Below are 16,003 nucleotides of genomic sequence, written 5' to 3'. Positions count from 1 at the left end.
TGCTGGCTTTTCCCTACCTCATTAAATACCCCTGAATCACTAGCTCAACCAGAACTATGAACCAACATTGCCTCCCCTTTCTCCATCATAAAAGAACATTATGCAACTTTGTCTATACTCTCTTGTTAATACTGCTCAAATCAATTTCCTTCATCCTGTCTCCATTTTTGCCTACCCTATTTAGATTTGTACCCCTTCTCCAAAGAATGTTCAATCCCTTTTGTACGTAGCTTTCTGCTTCCAACTTGTCTAGATCTAACAATATTTTCTGTTGGGGGATGTTTTTGAGAACTATGTATTCAAGTGCTGATTTCTATGCCTCCAGAGATCTTGTTGAAATCTGACTTCTGGTATTATTATTATTGTCAAGCATCTCTGAACTCAATAGTCTATAAACATTGTTCTCCATCACCTTTTGATTGGTTAAATAAAGAGCTGAACATCTAGTAGGTAGGAAGGAGAAGGAAAGATGGGACTTCTGGTCCCAGAGAAAGAAAGAGACAGACAGACAGATACACACACACACACACACACACACACACACAGAGAGAGAGAGAGAGAGAGAGAGAGAGAGAGAGAGAGAGAGAGAACATGCACAAAGACAGAGACAGAGAGACAGAAAGACAGAGACAAGAGACAGAGACACAGTGGCAGAGACAAACATATAGACACAGAGAGACACACACAGACTGAGGGTCTCAGGTGGAGACCAGAGATTTGCCATTGGTCCATGGGCATGGATGAAGAAGGAGGTGCCATGCTAAGACTAAGATGGCAGGTAGAAGCCATGTGGCTAGGAGGTAGGTCAGGCTAGCATTGTCAGGTCAGACTATCTGAGCATCTGCCCAGTTATACTGCTTGAAGCTTTTAATTAATATAAAGGTCTCTGTGTCATCATTCAGAGTAATGGCAGGCATAGAAAGCCATGGTATTATACTATTCTCCAATACAAAATGAGAGTACACTTTAAGACATAAATGTAATTATGTCTGCCTCAAAGAAACTAAAGTTCAATGCAACAAACACAGTTTTCAGCATGAAGGGAATAAAATACTAATTATTCTGGAGCTAAATGGATAATAATGACCTAGGAATATAGATTTAGGTTAACCCAAATTCCATGTTCCAATGTGATAACTGTCTCTTAAACTTCTTATTGTCACATAACATAAAATTCTAGCCCAATATCTACATTTTCAATTGTACTAGTAGAAATAGGTTATAGCAAAAGGAAAAAAGTCTACTATAGGTCTCAGGTGGTATTTGTTAGCCTTTGGGGTGGTAGAAGCAATTGGTCTATTAATTATATTCCAAAATGTTTTACCTCACAGACACAGAGATGTTAGGTCACACACAGAGGTAGGTGAAGAATGACAACTAAGGTGTCTAAAGATAGCCCAAAATAAATGATAATGAGACTCTGTCCTGAAATAGTCCAGCCTTTAAACAGCTGTAGTACCAATGCTGTAGTTAGTTAATGAGCCACATCAAAAGTTTAATATAAGCTTTGGCTTCTCTCTTTTTTAAAAAACTACCTTCATGATCAATTTCAAATTTACAAGACTTAATAGGAAGCCTGCCTTACCGTGTCTCTCTGGTTTTAATGTGTACACTCCATTCTCTCCCCAACTCAACCCAGACAATCACATTGCATGGATTCCCAGAAAAGTCCCATGGAAAGGAAATGTTGGAAATACTTATTTTCTAAGAAAATTCTTATAAATTAAAAATTGGCTCTTGTAGAAATTAAGAAACTAGCCCTTCCAAAAAACACGGGTGGAGTGCATATTCCCAACATTTTTGGGCATTTATTTCCCAAGGCAGAAATACATTGGATGGGAAAAAGGAATCAAGATTATCTCCTTTGGAAATAACATACAGAGCAAGGGTTTGCCAACTGCCTACATATTTTTACCATGATATCTTGGGTCACTTAGTAATTTCTTTAATTTCTAACAAATGTAAAATGTGTTTATAGAATTACAGTGGCTCAGAGGGTCTGTAGCAATGATCTGGTCCTGTCTGACAACGCCCATCAGGACACCCACCTAGAGCCATTCAAGCTTCTAAAACCCAGTCTTAATTTCAGTATCCCTACTTGCGATCGCCTTTGCTGATTAACAGCCGCAGGAATAAAACCATCCTTTTGTTGGTTCACAGGATCCATGTTACCCAGTCTATACCACTCTTGAGCACTTCATCTTGTCTGAGTTCCTTCATGAATTCTATTCTCTCTGAGTCTGCCATGCTTCAGACAAGTGTTGCCCTTTCAAACCTCCACACTGGTGTCTATCCCTGTATCTAAGATTCTTCCTTTCTTCAGCGTCTTTGCCAACCACTGCTAATCATTCTGTGGCATCATGAGTGTTAGAAAAGCTAATGAGGACCCCAAGCTAGTATAAGAATCTGAATGAGGATCATGGCAGCCTGACTTTATCTCCGGATAGTAAGATGGAGAACTCTTCTTTCATTACACAGACGGCTTATAATAACTAGTGCTTTGTGACAAACCTTAGATTCTCAGGAACCAAAAGATATTAATATTCATGTAAAGGACAAGTCAGCAGCCTGAAGCTGGGACTGTTTTTCCCACCTAGTCAGCTCCCTACCATTCTTGACACAGCCCCTTGCTCACCATGCTGCTGGGCAGTTGGAAGCTTCGATTGGCACATCAAGCTAGACAAACAACTTGCTGTGCCCCTTACGTCATCAGGCCCTTTCTGTGTCAGCTCCAATTTCTCAGGCCACCACTTTCATCACATCTGCCCAGATTTCCCAACAAGTCAGATTCAGGCTGAAAATGAAAATCAAATGAGGCATGTTTACTCAATGCCTTGGTAATAATAATAACGATAAAATAAAAGACGCAGGCTTCCCAATCTGTTGATGTCACCTTTGTTTTTAGTTTTTGCAAATGGCAGAGGGGTTAAGAAGATAAAAATAAAATCACTTGGAAAAAGTTCAACTAAAACTTGAAAATCACTTAAGCCTGTTGCCTTTCTCAGGAATGACCCAGGGAGAAGCCAGAATTGCCAACTAGAAACTCACTGTCAAAACTCATACAGTGACAAGAAGATGAAAGGACCACGTGTGCGATAAATTGGTACAAACATCATGTATTCTGGAAAAGAAAATCTAAACTTTCCAATTAGAAACCTTACTAAAAGATCTGAATTGCTTAAGTTTAAGTAAACGTCTCCAAAATCCTATTCTAAATAGATACATTTTTGTCTGCTTTATAATTATGTACTACCTTATTTTCTCTCTTCATGTATTAAGTCAATATAGAACAGCAAAGATGTCAGGGTTCTCATACAAAAGCTAGAATTTCTTTTTGTCTTTTTGTTACAATTTTCCCTACCCAGAAAAAAATATTTTTCTTTTTCATTAGATTTATTGGACTGTTAAATATAAATGTATATATTATGGAAAAATCTAGTGGGCCAGACTGACTTGCTGGGATCCCTTACCCACCCAATAACTGGATATTCAGTGGAATCTCGCTGGAGAATCTATAAACTGATGAATGTAGGTAGACCCAATGTAGGAAGTTATCCTGGATGGTTCATAAGTCAAGTCAGCAAGTTAGTGAGATTACTACATCCCTGTACTCACTGAAGAAACCTTCACAGTAACCAAGATATGCAATCAGTCAAGGTAGACAGACAAGTATGTGCACGATGGTGCATTTCAAACTACTGTAAGAGACTATTACATGGTTATAAGAAATGGAAGTTCGTCACTTGCAGCAATATGGTTGGAGCTAGAGTTCATTATGTTCAGTAGAACAACTGATAGAAAAGAAAAGATAGACAAGATAGAAATAGAATAGAATAGAAATAGATAGAAATAAAAGAATAGAAAAGATAAACATCAGATGTTGTCACAACATACAGATTAAAAATATTAATTACCCCCAGTCATTTCACACAGAAGCAGAGAATGGAACAGTAGTTACCACAAGCTGGGAAGAGTTAGAGAAGAATATAAAATATAGTTAGGGGTGAGATTGTGCAAAAATAATTCTTTCTAGTGTTTTATATATTTGTAGATAACCATGATTGATAACCAGTAATTGTACATTTTAAAGTAGCTAGGAAAGGGAATTTTGTTCCAAACCTACATGAGAGCACACACACGTGCACGCGCGCATACACACATATACATGCAGGATGCATAAGCATGCATTTGCATGTATATATTTTATATAAAGGATACACCACTTACTCTGATCTAATAATGCCATTCTATATACATATATTAAAATTTGAGACTATCTCAGAAATGTGTATGATTCATATGTCAATTAAAAATTAACCATTTTTAGAACCTGTTTGTAACTTCCATTGTTTTGTATCTCTCTTGTCAACACCATGATTAGTCAATGTGACTACTGTGTCTGAATGTTTATCTTTCTTAATTTCTAAAGAACTCATTTTTATTTTTAAATGTTTTAATGTGACTTCTATTAGTGGAAACCACTGTAACTCCCATGGGTAATAAAATGCTTATGCCTTGTCCCTTGAGTCCCAGATGCAAATGGTATACAAAAAAATAATGACATTTCTGTCTGTAACATCCAGTTTAATTTCCCAAAGGAGTCTGTAATTATCTCTAGGGAGGTCAGAAATGGAGCCTGCCTACATGGCTACATGTAGATAGGGCAAGACTTCATGTTTCTCCATTTCTATTCTTGTTATAGTCACTAGCAGACCTCCCTTCCTTAAAACACAACTACCCTGGGCATTCAAAAGAGATCCCAATGGGTTAACACTCACCATTTGAAGGGGAAAGGCAGGGAGAAGGAGGTCATGGCTATGAGAAGGCTTGTCTTTGAGAACTTTGTCTGACAGTCAGGGAGCACCCTGCTGCAGAGGGTCACAACCCCAAGTTCTGTTTTATGTTAAGGAGTCATGGCCAAGGTTTGTCAAAACAAAGCCACATACAACACCCTAGTGCCAAACAAGGCAGGAGCTCTGGCTGTGCGAATGAAATCACTGGGAATTCCTTTGGAGTGAGAGTTCCAGCCCTGAGCTCTGTGGCTAAGCAGATGCAGATGTCTAATTGTGCCTGTTGCTCTCTCCCTTAGGCACAGCTTGGAGCATCCCACTTCCCTTTCAAAATCCTAAAAGGATGCCACCCTCCTCGAACAAAGTATAAACTCTTCAACCTTCTTTCCAACTTTCCCCATGTTTTGTTCTAATGTATTTCCAGTTATGAGCCACAATAGTCCAAAGTGCCAATCACAATCCGGAATAGTCGAAACGAACCAATCATGAGTCACAATAGGCCAAAATGTCAATCATCCTCCAGCCAACAGCCCACCTTGTTTTCTCTATTGATCCAGCTCAATTCCTGACTCACCTGACTTCCTTCCCCATCCCTCAACCAGTCCCTATGTCTCTCTCTATGGCATTCCCATCATCCGCCCTGTGACATTTACACCAACACCACCAAGTCTACCAGCTCCTCAGCTTACTGAAAATGTTGTTGAACATGATATGAGTTGCCCTTTCTCCTCTCATAAGTGGGAATTGTTTTCTAAAATAAATCCCTTACTTTGAGGATTAAATTAGACAGTCTCAGAAGAGCACTTACACTCCTGCCTGGCACCATGTGGCAGTTTGTGACCTATTTTTATTATGACTTATTTTTCTAATTATGTTGTGATATTGGAACTGACTTGTATTCTCAGAAGCCCCGTGGTTTCCACCTGATGAAAAGTAAAGATCGTGTTGTTGGACTGAGTTTCTGATGATGAGAGTCACAGTGTGAAACTGGGCACCTCAGACAAGTAAATAAAGCAAACGAGGTAGATCTCTGAAGGAGGAGAATCCCACCTCAGGTTAGTTTGGTTCAAGCTATACTTCAGATCCCCAGAAAGAATATCTGAGAGAATTACCCGATGCAGAGGCCAGCACACCCATTTGCTTTCTGGAGCTACCAAGCCCGTATACGTCACAACTAAGAAGAAATGATTAACAAAAATCAGTAGTCTTTCTGACTAAAACAACTACTACTTCCTTCCCTAAAATTGAGGAGAACAAAAGGGTACAAAAATTATACACTGTACTAATTCTCAGGTTTCTGGTCTCAGAATCCCTTACATTAAAAAAAAAATTACTCAGGACCCCCAGAGTTTTGTTCACATCACTTGTGTCTGCCTTTCTTCCACAGTATTGAGAATTAAGTGTTAATGGGTGTTATTTCTCTTTAACCCAAACATTAGTCAGGATCACAAGTGTCTTGTAGTGTCTGATGTCACAGGAAACACCTAGATTCCATTCCTGCACGTGGCTCTGTATTCAGTTGGTTGATAAATGTTATTTTGATTAAAGTATATGAGTAAAATTAGCCTCACAAAGATGCCTAATTAAAAAGAACTAGGACCCTGCTAAAGGAGTGTTAAAGGTTGGTTGTAGGGCAGACACAACCAACCTGGTTTAACACAGGTGAAATTTTGTGCTATGTCATATTAAATCCCATCAATTGTTCTCGAGTTTTAAGTGGCTCTTTTACTGCACATGGATCATAGAGAAAATGTTGGCTCATGGAGTAATGCAGACCTTCAAAAAGCTAATATGTTCACTAGACAATAACAATAAAAACCCCTCTAGATTGTTAGTATTGCCAACAACATTTTAAGAAGAGTCATCTAAATATTTATTGATTAGCTTATTGGAGACATTTTAAATATTTTTTAAAACATTTTAATTTTTTAAGTCTTTGTAGGGGCCACACAGGTGCCACAGCACAAAGGTTGAGGTAAGAGGGGAGCTCTGGGTCTCAGTTCTCACCCTTGAGCATCTTTGAGACAATGTCTCTCTTGTCTTTCCTTGATGAAAATATCAAGTTAGCAGCAACATGGGTGAAAGAGAAGAAAAATAGTTTTCTATCCCTGGAGATCAGAAATATATTGTGAGCATGTATAAATTTTTCAAATAATAAAAAATAACTAAAACTCCTTTTTTTCTGATAAGTCAGGGAAGTCATACTCTTTATATAACTCTTTGTACATTTTTCATGTAAAATGTTGCATTTACCTTACATCAACATTTTATAATATCACAGTCAAATCTAAGTTAACTCACCAGTACTACTTAGCAAACTAGTCTTTATTAAGTCAGTTTCTGGTTTCAGGATCCAGCCCAGGATCCCACATTGGATTTGATTGTCTCCCAGTGCCCTGTAGCCTACAAGAGTTCTCACACCATTCTGTGTCCATTATGGCTTTGACACATCTGAAGAAAAGGTACCGCTTAGTTATTTTGCCAATGTCACATCATTAGTTTTCATCGGCCAGCTGCACGGTTAAATTAGACACACATGCAAGGTGACATTTTGATCCAAATGTACATTGGGAAATGGCCACCATTAATGAAGCAAAATCACAGAGCCAGTGTCTCCATTAGCACTATTGTGTGTGTAGGTGGCTGACAGGTGAGATTTATCCACTTAACAACACTCAGGTATGTGATGCCTTCTTATTTATTCGCTATAATGTCCAAGCATGCTACATATCAAGTCTCCAACCCTTATTCACCCTACAGAAGGGAGCACATAGTACTAAAAGCAGTGCTTGGTATTGATTGTTTTTATGGGAGGAGCTGGGATTCCATGGGTCCAATTCTTATTATATTTTCATTTTGGCTCCTACATGTCAAATGGAAGGCAGACTAAAAGCTCCAATTTCTTTTCCAAGAGTAGAGGAAGGAGGAAGAAGAAGAGGAGAAAGAAAAGGACAAATGAGGAGGATAGAGGGACAAAGAAGAAGGCAGAAGACAGGGAAGAACAATAGAGAAAAATTATGTAACCCTCAGCTCCTCTCCTCTCACGCATTAGCAAAGGGTTAGATTAGGACCATGAAAGTCAAAATGAGGCCTCCACACTTTCCTGATTCCACTTACTATGCAGTTACTGTTAACACATGTGTTTCCAATCACCTCTATCTTAAAAACAGTGCAAATGTGGGTGCTAAGAGAATCAGACCTGACAAACATATTTGACATCACAACATCCTTGGAAGAGCTCTCAGTGAAACCTATATATATATATGTGGACATCACAACAATTCTATTTTATTAAACTCACAATATTTCCACCCCATTTAAACTCCCTGTGATAGTACACGTTGTCATGCATTTGAGTAGTGGCTTTCCTTCCAATTGGCACTCAGAACACTATATTAAGCCAGATCCACAATCAAATGCCAAGTCCATGACTAGCTCTCCATTCCACTTGCCCCCCTCCCTCTCAACTATTTATGCAGTTCTGGATACAACTACCTGTGGATTGGCTAAGGCTAGAACCTGGATGTGACAATGGCCATGACAGGCATTATGAACAGGATTCCTATTGCTTTGATCATATCTAAGATTCTGTAACTGAGGGCAGCCCGTGTCTATGATCAAGTTGCATCAGTGGCCCCTAAACCATGTGTGGTTCACAGATGTGTTTTATTTGGCTAGCTCAATGTTAGAAAAGCATCTGAATTTGTGGCTAATATTTATGTATTAAGAGATTCTACATGAAAATATGGATTTCTGGCTTCTTATGAGAGTTTTGATGTGGTCACAGTTGGGCCTACTTTTCCACATGGCAACAATTGGCCGGGGCTGCAGAGCAGCTGGCTTTTTGAGACAGGCTCTGTACCATCTGGTTAGCATCTCCATCCAGCTCACTTCTCCCATTTATGTAACTTGCCTCCTTTCTGTGGGTGTTTAGATTTTCAACATTGGTTTATAGCAACGGAACTTTATCTAAGCTTCTGGTTTGACCAAAGTGAGGAAACCTGTAATGAGAACAACTAATGACCTTTGTTTTAATCTGGCTTCTTCAAAAGTAGACCTTGTAATGAAGATTGGAGTCTAAGTAATTTATTTAGGAGTTGGACCCAGGAACATCAGCAGGGAAACAGAGAAGTAAGCTAGGAAGAGATGAAAACAAACCAAGAATGTGTCATGTGAAGTAAGTCATCACCATAGTCAACTAAAGCCTAATCCTTCTAGAGAATTATAACTGAAGATAATGTATGACCCAATAGAAGGACAAGAGAGCAGGGAAATGCAAGCCAGCTCCCACAAGTTATCAGCTAGTGGCTCTCAGAAGTAGCAAACCTCAGTTTTTCTAGTCCGCCACGGTGGAGGCAAATCAAAGAGAATGCGCAGGGAACAAGAGGCAGATGGTAAAAACTGGAAATCAGTGCCAAGATTTAACTGGATGTATGCAGGGCACTGGGAGCATCAGCTACATAGCCTCTGAGGTCATCTCCAAATGTTGGGCACAATGATAGTTTTGTCTCAGAATAGGCAAATAACAGTTGATATTTTCTGACTGGCATTTCAAAGTTTCTCTCTCTGATGAGAATGTTCCATTTGTTGAATAGACACCAAATATTTTCAATTGGCCTTCATTTTCAACAAATACTCACCCTCTGCATAAAAAGATTGTATTCAACCAAACAATCTCCAAACAAAAGACTTACATGGGGCTACAAAAAGTGTGACTTTTGAAAATGACAGTGTATATACTTGAATCATCTTATTCAGTTTATTCTTGGCCCTTTGACATGATAATCAGATACCATTCACTTTTGCTAACAATGTTGAGTCATGGAAGAATTGTACATGCCTCAAACATGTGTATGTAAGCTCTATATTATTCTGAAATTTCCTTTGGTGAGAATCCTTCCTAATTTCCTACATGATATGATTACATCACATATTTTCCCACTGGGTTGACCACATAATTTGACAAGAATCCATCTAAGGGACAAAGGTTTTATTTGGCTTACAATTTAAGAGGGTGTGGTGGGTAGACATGGTGGCAGGTCACATTTCTCAGGAAGCAGAAGGCATATCAGGGGGGCTCTCAGACTTCAAGATCTGCATTCAGTAAATCACTTCCTCTAGCAAGGCTCCACCTTCTAAGAGCCCACAGTCTTCCTAAGTGAAACAATTGACTGAGGATAAAACATTCATGCACATGAATCTGTTGGTGACATTTTGCATTCTAAATCACAAAATCTGAAAAAACAGAAATCTTATGTAATAATTTATGTAGTTTAAATCATGAAGCAGCAGGAGAAAGTATTCTATGAGAAGGAAGAGTCAAACAAAGCATTTTCATCTTCTGGTTTCTTTTGCAATGGGACTTCTCAGACAGTACCCACCTCCACTAGGGATGGACTTTTTCCAGTCATTTTTCTGTCCCACATTTTAGGGGGTGGCACTATTATGAGACATGGCCTTATTGGAGTAGGTGTATCCTTGTTGGAAGAAGTGTGTCACGGTGGAGGTGGGCAATGAGACCCTTCTCTTAACCACATGAAAGCTATTCTTTTCTTGTTGGCCTTCAAATGAAGAGGTAGAACTATCAGCTCCTCTTGTACTATAAGTGCCTGGACCCTGCTGTGTTCTCACCTTGATTATGGGACTGAACCTCTGAATCTATAAGCCAGTCAAAATTAAATGATATACTTAAAAGAAAGTTGTGTTGGTCACAGTGTCTGTTCACAGCAGTAAATCCCTAACTAAGACAGAAGTTGGTACCAGAAGTAGAGTGTTTATGTGATAGGTCTGACCAACCATGCTTTTGTTTGCAAAAATGTGGATTTAGGCATTTTGGATTTGGAAAGCAGTGGGATGCTTTAAATGGGGCTTAATGGATTATTCTAGTAGGAATATGGATTTTTTTTTTTTTTTTGCTGAGGGTGCAGACCTGGTTCAAAAGGTTTCCATGGAGAAGAATTTCGGTTTGTGGCATAGAGACTGTTTGTGGTATTTTGGTAAAGAATGTGGCTGCCTTTTCCTCTTGTTTGAAGATTCCAACTGAGGCTAAGGTAAAGAGAATTATAGTAATTACACTGACAAAGGAAGTCTCAAAAAACTCACCAGAGACTTTTTTTTCTGGTTTAGTATTATGAAGAGCACTCTGATCAAGCATAGCAAGCTTACAATAATAATAATAATAGTAGTAGTAATAATAATAATAATAATAATAATAACAATAATAAATGTATGATTCAAGTAATAATAAAGAGGCTCCAGGGAGTAAAACAGAGCTGAACCCTGTGTTCAGAAAGATGAAGAGATTAAGGAAGTGGTCACCTCAGGGCAAGATCCCACCCACCTAAGCTTATTGTTTGTGTTTACAGTTGAACAAAAAATAGTTTGAACTTTTAATCTGGATGAACTATAGTCTAGAAACAGAGGGCACACTTGTGATCCAGATCTAGACTGGAAGATACAGGCTTTTGATCCAGATCTTGAGGAACAGTAGCCATGAAAAGCTTAGGCCCAAGCATGGTAAAACACACCTTTAGTCCCAGGAGGAAAAGCCAAGCAAACCTCTCAGTTCAAAGACAGCCTGCTATGGTTAGGTATGGCTCCATAGACTCATGTATTTACACAAGCCTTTGGGAGCCATGGAGTAGAATGTGGTGGTTTGAATATGTTTGACTTGGGGAGTAGCACTATTAGGTGTGGCCTTGTTGGAGTTGCTGTGGCCTTGTTGAAGGAACTGTGTCATGGCAGGGGTTGGCAGATCTTTCTCCTAACCAGGTGGTAGCCATTTTTCTAGTAGCCTTAAGTTAAAGATGTAGAACTCTCAGCTCCTTCTTTACCATGTCTGCCCGGATGCTGCCATGTTCCTGCCTTGAAGATAATGAACTGAACCTCTAAACCTATAAGCCCCAGTTAAATGTTCTCCTTATAAGAGTTACCTTGATCATGGTGTCTGTTCTCAGCAATAAAACCCTAATTAAGACACTCTTTATCACTGAAGGAAGTCAGGAAAGAAATTCAATCAGGACAGGAACCTGGAGGCAAGAACTGATGCAGAGGCCAAGGAGGATTTCTGCTTATTGGCTTTTTCCTCATAACTTCTTATAAAATCCAAGACCACCAACCCAGGGATAGCACCATCCACAATAAGCTGGGCCCTCCTCCCATTGATCACTAATTGAGAAAGTGCCTTACAGCTGGATCTTATGGAGGCATTTTTTCAACTGAGGCTCCCTTCTCTCTGATGTGTTTAGCTTGTGTCAAGTTGACACATAAAACCAGCAAATACAACTTACAAAAAACTTTATTCATTGTTTATATATTGATACACATTGATGGCATTAAGATTCAATTACTCAACATAACCATAAAAAGTCAGTCCACAACGATGACAAGTTGGTTATTATTTGATATAATTGCTGAAAAAGAAGGACCACATTCAGAAAATGACTGAACAAAACAGAGGGGCTCTAAATAAGTTTAAAAGGCATAAGTATCCCTGAGAGAGTGTGGGGCTCTCTACAAAGAGAATACATCAGAATTTCTTTGTTCTAGTCAGTTTTCCATCACTATAGCTGAATCTCTAGGAAATATAACATAAAAAGAAAATGATTAGCTTACTAATTTCGAGGTTCCACCCCATGAATGATGAGGACCACTACTATAGGGTCCATGGTAATGAAGTATATTATGATGCTAATAAATGGGAAAAACAAAGCCATTCATGTTATGATCTTTAAGCAAAAGAGTAAGGAAAAGACCAGAGTCCTACAGTGAGTTTCTTTGAACATGCCCTCTACTATTACCCCAGTGACATAAAGCTCTTCAGATCAGCTCATTTCTGAACACTTCCATCACCTCCCTATAGTGGCACACTAAGGACCAAGACTTTAATAAGAATTTTGAGCGGGCAGTCAGTATCTAAACTACATCACACCCAGACAATGTTTCCAAGTGCAAGTTTCTTTTTATGTAAATCACACCTGCTGTGCCTCATGATCACAGAAGGTTCTACTCACCATTACTTCTCCTGAGTAAGAATGCCCAGCATAGGATAAAGTGGTCACCTGGAAGAGTCATGGTCAACATCACCACTGCCACTGACTACCATGATATCAGTGATGTCCTTAATTAAACATTTTACAAATGAAATTCAACATGAGCCCTATAAGACTGTTACCATGAACAAATGCTTCCTATCAGAGGGCACTCTTCCAGCATCGCTAGATTGACATTTTATTCTATGGGTACCACTTACAGCTGTTCATTTGTTCAGTGCCAAATGTGCATCACAGCAATAGTTAAAATAGCACAAGGCTGGGCCCTGACAACGATCGCTCACAGATTGGGAAGAAGCTCACAGGACACTGTTTTTCCCTATGGAGCTACTGACTGCTGATGTTTGCTGGGGGAGAGGGAGTCACTGGCTTCAGCTGCAGAACTACTGTTGAGTCCATGCTGCGATGGGGAGTTTGACACCATACTCTCCCAGAGGATCCTGGTTAAATTAAATGAATGTGGGAAAGGGATTTGTCGGGAGGTATGGCATAAGATGGGGATGAGAATCACCAGGATGCACTGCAAACATGTACAGGCTTTTCAAAGAATAAATGTATTTTGGAAATGTATAATTTAACTAAAATTGTTTTAGATACTGCATGGTGAAATAAGATGGAAAAACTGGAGCAAAATGCCCTAGATCTATTAAGTATCGGAGTCATCACTCCAATAAGCTAATATATATTATTGTAGACCAATAAATGTTGCCTACTATGAAGATAAGCCGGCCCATCAAAGAAATGAAACTATAGGAATAATAATTATGATGATGATGATGATGATCATCATCATCATCATCTTCATCCTCATCAATGGGATCTTAAGAATGGCAGTTTGCTGGGTGGCTGGATAGAGATGATATTTTTCATTCATCTGTTGGGTTCATTGGTTTTCATGGGCATTACTAGCCATCAATAATCAATTATTTACTTTACAGATATTTTGAAGTAACTTACAGACACACATCTTATAAAACTTACCTGAAGTAACTTTAAAAGGCAAGTGTATAGACCTTAAGATCCCCAGTCATTCCTTGATGCTATTACAAAATTTTTCCACTAGTGATTTTAAGGGAGTTACCATGAGCTAGGTTGTATACCTGTACACTGGACATTTGAGGTACAGAAAAACAGCCCTAAAAACAGCATAATGAAGGAAATGACCAGACTCAACTTCAATGAAAAACACTTAGATCTTATGACCATGAGTCCTGTGAAAGCCCCCTCCAAAGAGTCAGACAAATTCCCAATTCCTCATAGTGTCACATAGTGGATTCTTACTACAGCCTACACACTGGAATAGAGTCTTAAATTTTCTTCTAATTCCAGAAGAGTATGATGAGGAACACACAGAGTAGAAGACCTGATGTTTGAGTTATCATCCAAAGGCTAAGCGTTCTAGGACATGCCAGTAAGAAGATATTGTGTGCATGGGAATGGAATTAAGAATAAACAAGAAAAGAATAGACATGACAGAGGAAAAAACAAGAGCTTGTCTTTGGGGATAGCTGGTCCTGGGTTAGAGGTGATTTGGAGGCTATGCTGCAGTGTGTGAGAGTAATTCACTTCTCACTCTCACCTTTCTCCCCTACAAACGGAAGCATCTTCTCCCTCTTACAGTTTTTGAAAAGAGCAGAACAGGAAGATGTACATCGCCCCTAAACTCATTAGTGTACAGCTGCCGTCACAGCTATTCAGAAGCTGAAACAGAAAGGTTCATAGTTCAATGGCTATGTTGGGAGACTCTCCCGTAAACAAACCACCAAAAAACAGCCTAACGGTGTTGTAGTAAATCTCCAACCCCAATAAACCCATGCAAAGAAATACGACTCAGTTATAGTATTTATAGACTACAGCCTAGATTGGGCAGATGCACCACTGCACTACTCTTTTCCCCAGCTATGAGATCCCTTGCAGTTCCTCCAGGCCACGTGCTTCTGTTCCATCTTCCTTTCACCTCTTCTTCCTCTGTCTTCCTCTCCCCCATCTCCTCCTCTCCAGCTCCTCCCTCTCTCACTGTCTCTAAAACTCTCAGCCCCACCTTTTCCTTCCTCTGCCCAATTGCAGGCTCTAGCCTTTATTTGACCAGTCAGAATGGGGGGAAGGTTCACCTGAAATCACCTAAGTACATGATCTACTCCTCCTCAGCCCTTCTTGAGGAAGCAGAATTAGCATCAGAACACAAACAGCACCAGAGAGTCCACAACAAAACAGACCTTTTATAGTACCATGACATGTTTGGTGAGTGGTTATTATTGGGAGATTCTTGACACAAACTATCACTTTGCTAAGTCAAGTGCATTGACACAGCTTGGCAGACTGTTCTAAAGACAGTGACTTCATTATTGAGTCATCCAGGACTGGACAAATCATTTCTCATGTATGGGTAGGATGTATTGTTTTTGTTCTGTTCTGTTTACTTTGTTTTATTCTCCATATAGAAAAAAAGGCTAGGTGGATACTTCTAGGATTATCTCTCATTCCTACTCCTGTTTATTTTGTTACCATTGTTAATCATGCCTTACTTTCATTAGTCTCTCTAATTAATTAAGCTCTCTGCTCACCGTTCCATAGCACATTTTGGGACACACACACACACACACACACACACACACACACACACTCATACATTGTACATATCATACATGTTGAAATACACAGATACTCATATGTACTTAAATTTACATATATGGACAGAAATACACACTCATATGCACATATATATATACACACAATACTTCTGCATTATTTTCTTTTCTATAGTTTTTCTAGATAATCCCATCTCTAAATTATGAGTCTGTAGTTGAGTCACACATTTATTTGAAATCAATGAAGCATAAAACACCCCTTGGACAGAAGCCCACACATCCACATCTCCTAAAGGGAAACCCTGCTCCTTTCAGGGCTTATGGGGAAGAATGGCACAGACAGACAACCAGGACTTCATTTATATTACCTCAGAAACCTGAAATGCAGAAGCAGCATTTACCAAATTACATAATCATATGAAAGCTGAAAAGCCAAAAAAATCCAAGATTCATAGTCTAAGTAGCTACTGCTTCTCACATAAATGAGATGCTCAACAGACTGGATATTATATTTTTCTTACAATGTTCAAAACTCAGGATATGGTCTCAAACATGCTTCCTCTCTCTCTCTCTC

The sequence above is a fragment of the Micromys minutus genome, assembly GCF_963924665.1.
Source record: "Micromys minutus genome assembly, chromosome: 16".
NCBI classification, from domain to species: Eukaryota; Metazoa; Chordata; class Mammalia; order Rodentia; family Muridae; genus Micromys; species Micromys minutus.
Note: the sequence above shows the minus strand (reverse complement) of the source record.